Source organism: Laetiporus sulphureus, assembly GCF_001632365.1.
Source record: "Laetiporus sulphureus 93-53 unplaced genomic scaffold LAESUscaffold_102, whole genome shotgun sequence".
Taxonomy (NCBI): Eukaryota; Fungi; Basidiomycota; class Agaricomycetes; order Polyporales; family Laetiporaceae; genus Laetiporus; species Laetiporus sulphureus.
In genome coordinates, this window is record NW_024468611.1 from 21,335 (window position 1) to 30,185 (window position 8,851).

Consider the following 8,851-nt stretch of genomic DNA (forward strand, 5'->3'; position numbering starts at 1 on the left):
GTTCTAGCAGGGAACGCTTCATAACATTTGGAAGAGGTTTTTCTATAGGTCAACCTGTTTAGGTTTAGAACCACTTACGAGAAGTGGGGTCTACTTGGACGCTACAGGAGAACAATTCCATCAAGTCCTCAAACAGGGGTATCCAATTCTAGGGAACTCGGTGCACGTTGCGGCCTCTGCACCACTTGGAGAAACAGGGAGAACCACTCTGAAGTAGCCATCGCTACGGTACTTCGCCAGACAGGAGATTCTCGGAAGAGAACTCGGTGCACGCTGCGACCTCTGCATCACTTGGAAAAACAGGGAGAACCACTCTGAAGTATCCGTCGCTACGGTACTTCACCAGACAGGAGATTCTCGGAGAAGCAGAACCTGGATACTTGTTGCGGCAAGGAACCTGCTGAAGGCAGTGTCGACTTGAGCCCCATCCTCACCGGAGGCGCTGGGTATACAGAAGACGCCGGTTAAGGGCCACCGAAAGAAGGCACCCAAACCTTGCCGAGGTCGGTTTTCAATCGAGAAAACGCGAATAGGAAGGACGATTGGTTATAGGACACCAAGCAGAGGAAATCAAAAGCCAGAACGACCAAGCGCTCAAACGGGAGTAGGCAGGAGTTCGACAGTGACTAGCTGGGCACTTTAAAAAGTGAGCACAGGATATCCGAGGTCTAGAAAAGAAGACTAGGACTCCGACTGGTTGACGTTACCAGGCAAATCAAAAGGCGTACAAAGATTGGTTAAGGGCCACCAAAGATCAAAAGGCAGGAGTGCGGAGTTTTTGTCACAGGAACGAACTCAAGCACTAGCGATTACCCATGTGGTAATTCAGAAGAAAAGCCCTCATCTGAGGCACATGTTGAAGACGTGCTAAAGCCCTTCCCAGGGAAGGCAATCCAGGAATCTTAGGACAAGACAAGATTCAAGATGAACATCCCACGAGAACACGACCAGGTATCTGAAGAAGATACACCAGAAACACGACCGGTGACTTCTGACGAAGAAGTACCACCATTTACGCTCAGTGACGCCACCACAGAGGAGTTAACAGACCTCTATGACAAAAAGTCGACAGAAGCGGTTCAACTTCGACTTCAATTTAGGCTAGGACGAGCCTACGAATCAACAGATCGCCCAAGGCTAGAGCAGCTCGAGGGTGAGATCGAAGAAATAAGACAAGTTCTTCACGGAAGCGAAAACTTCAACGAAGAATCTCTACGACCCTTTGACGAAGCAACAGAACTTCCACGAGGAGAATCAATCCAAGTTGAACGACAGGAAGGGCGTTCACAGGAAACCAGTGGATTACAGCCAGTTAATCCTCTCGGAACAAGAGCAGTTCCGCTCGAGAGATCTATCTCGGACAGTACTACTCGACCAGATTATCCAGGAATCACACATCTCAGAAGGGACCAGCCACCCCACTTACCCAACGTGCCTGGAATCACACGTTCGGTTTCAACCGGATCAAGATCAACCGGTAGCTTCCAGTTCTCAGGAAGTATGGCGACACACGCACGATATGACCCAGCTCTCGGACCACCAGTTTATCCCGAAACTTGCACCGACGCCATCTGGAATGAGTACCAACAAGCATTGGGACTTTATGCACAATATCAGGGAGCAATCCCCAAGCAGCCAGCGGCGCGGGAAAAGAAAATGGGAAAAATCAAGGAGTTTAGGGAAGACAAACAAGAATATGCATCGTTTCTCCGAAACGTGGAACGATATCTACAGGCAAATGCAGGAGTCTACAATGATGACTTCAGCAAAATCGCCTTTGTCCTCTCTCAAATCGACTCCTCATCCACAGCAGGAAAGTGGGCCGAGTCATGGGAAGCCAACTAAATGGCGAAACACAGCAATCTTGGGACATACCAGGATTTCAAAATGACGCTTACCGAAAAATATGGAGGTGTCGCGACCAAGGACCAAGCCTGGCAAGTACTTCTCGAAGGAAAGTACAAGCAGGACAAACAAACCGTCGACGAGTATATCGGAAATCTCGATATCCTCTACCGATACGCCGAAATCGACGACGAATATGCCAAGCTCATCCACTTCAAGCGAGGCCTTAATGAGAAACTTGCAGAAAAAGTCTTCATCACAGAAAGTCCGCCAACGACCTATGCAGCAGCATGCAAGGCCGCAAGAAAGGTCACGGACCTTCAGGACATTCATAGCGGAAAGACAAATATCTTCAAGTTCATCTCAGGCTCTTCAGGAAGCGGAAGAAGGACGGAGAAGGACCCTGACACAATGGATGTTGACCGGATCTCCCCAGAAACCCATCAGAAATGTTCTGTGGGTGGACTCTGCTACAACTGCAGAAAGTCAGGACACGTCGCTGCACAATGCACGAGTCCAGAATATGATCCGGCACCAGATCGCCCAGGAAAGACAACTTCATATGCCAAGACCAAGACATCCAATTTCAGGACGAAGAAATACTCCGGATCTGGCAGACAAAGAAAGACTTCCAAGCCGACTAAATCTTACTCCAAGGGAACGGAGAAGAAACGCCGACGAGTAAAGAGAGTCGAAGAAAGTGACTCTGAGGATAACTCGGAGGAGTCGGAACAGGAAGAATCAGAATCTGAATCATCGGAATCTGAAGAAGTATCCGAACAAGAAACGGTTGTTCACAGGGTACGAAGAGCTCGTCCTGTTAAAACCAAAACAGTTCGTAAAATCAGGCGAACTAAGCACGAATCCAGCGACTCAGAAGAAGAGTCGTATGTGGTTCGAAGATTCATTTCCAAGGAAGAACTTGCCAGGATACGACGGGAAGATGCACTTAAAATGCGAGGAGACCGTATAAAGAAACGCAACATGACGATGCCCCATCTCGACCATCTTCTGGAATTCGGAGACAATCCAGATAGATATGAATATGCACGCCGATATCCGCCACCCATGGAAAAAGATGATCCAGAGGGTTTTGGAATTGGGTGCGCGTTGGGATCTCGTGGCACCCAGAGAAAGAAACGGTCCCTGAGGAAGTAATCATACGAGGCGATATCAAGCGAGGAAGCGAAATATACCTCAATATCGTCTTCCAAGATTACGATGGCACAAAAACCCGAAGTATTCCAGCAAGAGCCTTAGTCGATTCTGGAGCAAAAGGAATGTTCATCAATGAATCATTTGTGAAGGAAGCAGGACTCCATCTGCTCAAATCACAAAAGGAAGTCAAGATTCGCAGCGTCGATGGAAGCCCCATCAACTCTACAAATCAACAATTCAAAGGAACTGTTCATGCAGGAACGTACAAATGGAATGATGATTTCCTTGTCATCGACTTAGGAAAAGAAGATGTGATCATTGGCAATATGTGGCTTCATGATCACAACCCAATCATCAATTGGCAAACGGGTGAAGTCAAGGTCCGTCAATATGTAGAAGACGTACTGGACAAGGAACCATGGCCTTTCAAAAATAAAGATGCTGTTCGTCTTCCAATCACCAAAAAGGAGAAAGCCAAAGCCAAGCGAACCTTGAGAAGGATCAACTGGTCTGATGTCAATCCTGTACCGGATGAAGTAGGAACCGTTGATTCGGACCTCTTGCTTGCATACATAAAAGGTGCACCGTACTTGGAGGATCAGGAAATCAGAGAAAAAGAAGCTATTTTCGCCTATCAACCTGATACTGGCATACTCCAAGAAGTTGTGCTCGAAGAAAAAGAACATCGCTTAGCCGGGGAAAGGAAGATGCAGTATCTTGCACTACGACGAACGAATGCCAAGAAAGATCCCCATCAAACAAGAAAGCAAGAGGGAATCTTATGGAAGGCATCAAACAAGGTGCAGGAACTTGCACAAAAGAAGGCACTCGAAGAGAAGAAGAACTCAAAGAAGAAAGTAACGATACCATCATATCTTCTCAAGTATAAACGGATTTTCAAAGAAAAGGCATCAGAACAGTTACCACCGCATAGATCTTACGATCACAACATAGACTTCAAACCGGACTTTGTTCCTAAACGAGGAAAGGTCTACAATCTATCAAAGCCGGAAGAAGAAGCTATGAATGCCTTTATCGACGACAACCTTGTGAAAGGATATATTCGTCCTTCGCAATCCGCAATGGCATCACCTTTCTTCTTTGTAGGAAAGAAAGATGGCGGGCTTCGTCCATGCCAGGACTACCGCTATGCGAATGAAGGGACGATTAAGGACGTCTATCCACTCCCACTCATATCGGATCTAATGGATCGACTCCATCATGCCAAGTATTTCGCGAAGCTTGACATTCGCGGAGCATACACCAATGTCCGAATTCGTCAAGGAGACGAGTGGAAGGCTGCCTTCATCACCAAGCGTGGATTATTCGAACCCACGGTCATGTTCTTCGGAATGTGCAATGCACCGGCAACCTTTCAGCGAATGATGAATGAAATATTCGCAGAAGAAATAGCCGAAGGATGGCTACTATGCTATCTGGATGATATCCTCATCCTTGCCGAAAGCGAAAAGGGGTTGGAAAAGAAGCTTGAACGAGTCATCAAGAAAATGGTCGACAATGATCTCTATCTCAAGCTAGAGAAATGCGTGTTCAAAACTACGTGCACTGACTTCCTAGGACTAGTCCTCCTCCCAGGACGACTTCAAATGGATCCAGCAAAAGTCAAGGGGATCATCAAATGGGAAGCCCTGACTGGCGTAAAAGGAGTGCGAGCATTTCTAGGATTCGCCAACTTCTATCGAAAGTTCATACAGAACTATTCTGAGATCACAAGACCCTTAATTGATCTTACCAAGACCAAGGGCGGGAATGTGTTCCATTGGACAAGCAAAGAACAAGCCGCTTTTGACCATCTCAAAAATGAGTTCGGCAAGGCACCAATACTGGTTATGCCAGACAAAGACAAGCCTTTTGTCATCGAAACTGATGCATCAGACTTTGCTACAGGAGCAGTCCTCATGCAAAAGGACGATAATGGTGACCTCCATGCCTGCGCATATTTTTCCAAGTCGCTCTCCGACCTGGAATGAAATTATCAAATCTACGATAAGGAGCTACTAGAAATTATCCGTGCACTCAAGGAATGGAGACACTATCTCGACGGAACAAAGGAGCCATTTATCATACACACAGATCACAAGAATCTGACATACTTCAGGCAACCGCAGGACTTAAATCCAAGACAGCGAAGATGGCAACTCTTCTTGTCTATGTTCAATTACAAGATTGTCCATACCCCAGGGCGACAAATGGTGCAAGCGGACGCGCTTTCACGGTTGTCCGAATTAGACAATCGACAGGACAACAAGTCACCTGCGATCCTGTTACCCGATGATCTCTTTATTGGTGCTATCGATACAGATATGGCGGAACAAATTCGACAAGCACTAACAAAAGACCCATCAGTACTTGCGTACAAGGACGGCCTAATGGAAGAACTCCCAGTTCCACGAGGAATGACAAAGGACGACATCAAGGACACTGACAACGGTTTAATCACCATCCATGGACGCATATATGTCCCAAACAATACAGCCTTGAAAAAGGAAATTGTTCGGCGATACCATGAGGCCACTCCCCATGGTCATCCAGGAATCTGGGTTATGCATCAACTAGTGCGTAAAGACTTCTGGTGGCCAGGAATATATCGCTTCATCCAAAGTTACGTCAATGGATGTGCCACATGTCAGCAATCCAAAGCTGTTCGAAACAAAGTCAAAGTTCCACTGCAGCCCATCGGCCCTTCGCCCAATGCGCTACCCTTCAAGCAGGTTAGCATGGATTTTATTACGGATCTGCCGAAAAGCGAAGGCTTTGATTCAATAATGGTCATGGTAGACCATGGGCTTAGTAAGGGGGTAATTCTATGTCCCTGCAAGAAGACGATCACTGCCGCGGAAACCGCCGAGCTATTCAGACGACAAGTTTGGAAACGCTTTGGGCTACCCGACAAGATCATCTCTGACCGTGGAACACAATTCACATCCAAAGTATTCCAAGCACTGTGCACTGCCCTCAAGATCAAGTCAGCTATGAGCACAGCCTATCATCTGCAAACAGATGGTGAGACGGAACGAATGAATCAAGAATTGGAAACATATCTTTGAATGTATTGTGCAGAGCAGCCGCATCGATGGAATCAATTCTTATCCGAAGCAGAGTTCGCGCACAATCTCCATATTCACTCAGTAACGAAGAAGTCACCATTTGAAATATGATATGGCTACGAGCCCCGAGGAATGCCAGAACTGTTTCCTCAGGACGAGATCCCTGACGTGGATGCAAGGCTCAAGCTTCTCAGCATGGTCCGCAAGGAGGCCACAGAAGGAATCATCAAGGCAAAAGCCCGTGTAGCTGCCAGGATCAAAGGAGGATCTCCGACATTCAAGAAAGGAGATAAGGTCTGGCTGGAAGCCACCAATTTGAAAAGACCTTACAAATCGAACAAGCTAGCGCTGAAGTGAGAAGGACCATTCAGGATCAAGGAGGTTCTGGGACCACTCTCGTTCAAGTTAGACCTTCCTGCGACATGGAAGATCCATCCGGTGTTTCATGCTGCACTGCTCATGCCATATCAGCAGACCAGTACACATGGGGAAAGTTATTCAACACCGCCTCCGGATCTTATCGAAGGAGAGGAAGAATTCGAAATTGAGTCTATAATTGGACATCGACTACGGCGCAGCAAGAACGAATATCTGGTAAAATGGGCTGGATATCCACTCAGTGAAAGGTCGTGGGTAAAAGAGACAGAAATGGGCAATGCAGGAGAGCTGCTGAACGAGTATAAAAGGGAGCACAACTTGGCCTGAACCCTCAGTCCATGCCCTCATGCCTGTGCAACATCCTGAGTTTCTCGAATCTGCTATCACCACTTTCGCGCACCTTATCGAAGTTCTCGAAGACATCGAATCCCACTCCTCCCACGATCATCGTTACCAGGTCTTCCAACAACTCGGAGTCTATCTCGCTATCAGAGGGGCTGGATTCGCCATCGAGGATCTTGCCGATTTCGACCATACCAACGTCGAGTTCAACACGACCCATCCAAGTCATGATGGACCATCTCATCCAGAGAGCGGATGACGTCCACGAAGTCCACCTCCTGGACGGCTTCAGGTCAACTCGACAACAGCCATATCTAACCCCTCGCCCCAGTGGGCTAATCAGAATTCCTTACCCGTTTCCATTCCAAACGGACAAGCCGAAGGTAACACTAGAGGACGACGTCGATATCGACCTGGACGGAACATGGGGAACGTTCATGAGAATGAATTACCCAATGTACCTAACGGAGGAACTCCACCTACCCCGGCTAGAGCCAGATCAACGCCGGACTATCCTAACAGCCGTCTACGCCGAGTGGGAATCCTCCCACCATCATACGCTCTAGATCATCCGCTACACTTTGACATCTTACCGGCAGCACTCTCATTCGCTCTGGATGCATTCAGTGTCATACATGGTACTGTATCAAGGACAATGACAATACCAGCGGAAGAACATACGGGAATGGCGAACATTCACATCACGGACTGGTACGAAGAAGAGGAACGGCTGCTCGAAGGTATAAGTAGTGGCCCTCCTTTCCCTCTACTGGACCATCACCTCCTCCTACTCGAGTGGGAACTCTACGAGGAAATCTACCCTTGGGATAAAGAGAATCGCCCTGCTCTACCACCTCCGCCAATGTCGCTCAACATCCGTGTCACCACCACCGTCACTCACAGCGCATCGGAGCCAGGACTACTTCTCGACAGTGATGGAGACGAACTCCTGCTTCTAGGCAACCTTAGCGACAAAGCACTGGCTGAGTCATGGAGGAGTGCACATTGGGGAGATGATGAAGATGAGACAGGTCGTTGGACGACGGGAGGATCTTGGATGACAGGGAGAGCCTGGGGTGACGACGATGAACAGGCAAGGAATGCCGATGATGAACAACCCAGCTACCCTCACCGTCCTGGTGCCACCTACCCCTACAATGCCACACCGGAGGACGAATCGCAACCTGCACCTGCTGACACCATCAAGGAGCAGATCAGGTACGCTCGAACGGTCAAGTCTTCGAGCAACCCAGCAGCAGGACAGGTATCGCTTATCGCCCCGGACGTCGCATCACCCTATGATGTCTTCATCACCACGCCACTGACATTCCTCATGGAATGCGACGGCCATCGTCTCTACGTCCATTGTACAGGCACGGGCGACTTCGCCACCTTCCATGCCTTCGTCTTCACTTGGGACAACCAGAAGGTCACCTGGCATCTCTACTCGGAAGACTCGCCTCATCACGTCTTCAGCCAATGGGTCGCTCTGCTCTATCCGCCACCCATCCCAGGCATGCACGACTGGCATCCAACACTCAACCGGATGCGCATCCTCAGCGTTCACTTCGCGAGCAAGGAAGAAGGTGTTGAACAATACGAGGTAGAACTCTTCAGGACGTTCTCCGATCAAGTCCACTACGGAGATGCCAAGACACCTCGTGAGTTCATGCCGGTCATCTTCCAACCCCTCGTTGCCATGATCGAGCGGCCTGGATGGCTTACCGACGGTGTCGAAGCACTGAAGGCGGTCCTCTATGAAGACGGATCCATCTCGCACTGGACGCCCACCGAGTTCCATCCTCAACCTCAAGAGGATCTCGACGAGGGATGGGAGGTCATACCCCATACCGCCATCCCAGTCTATGGCTACGTAAATGTCCGTGGGGGATGATGATGGGTTAGTTTGATGAGTGGTCGTCAAGGGTCTTGCCGGTTGGAAGGGGGAGCTTGTGTTACAGTTTCAGCACTTCATGGTCACGTGACAGTTTACGTTGCACGTGACACTTACTATTTATGGTTCATAGGTCTTGTGGACATATTCTAGGGTTAGCAGTTTT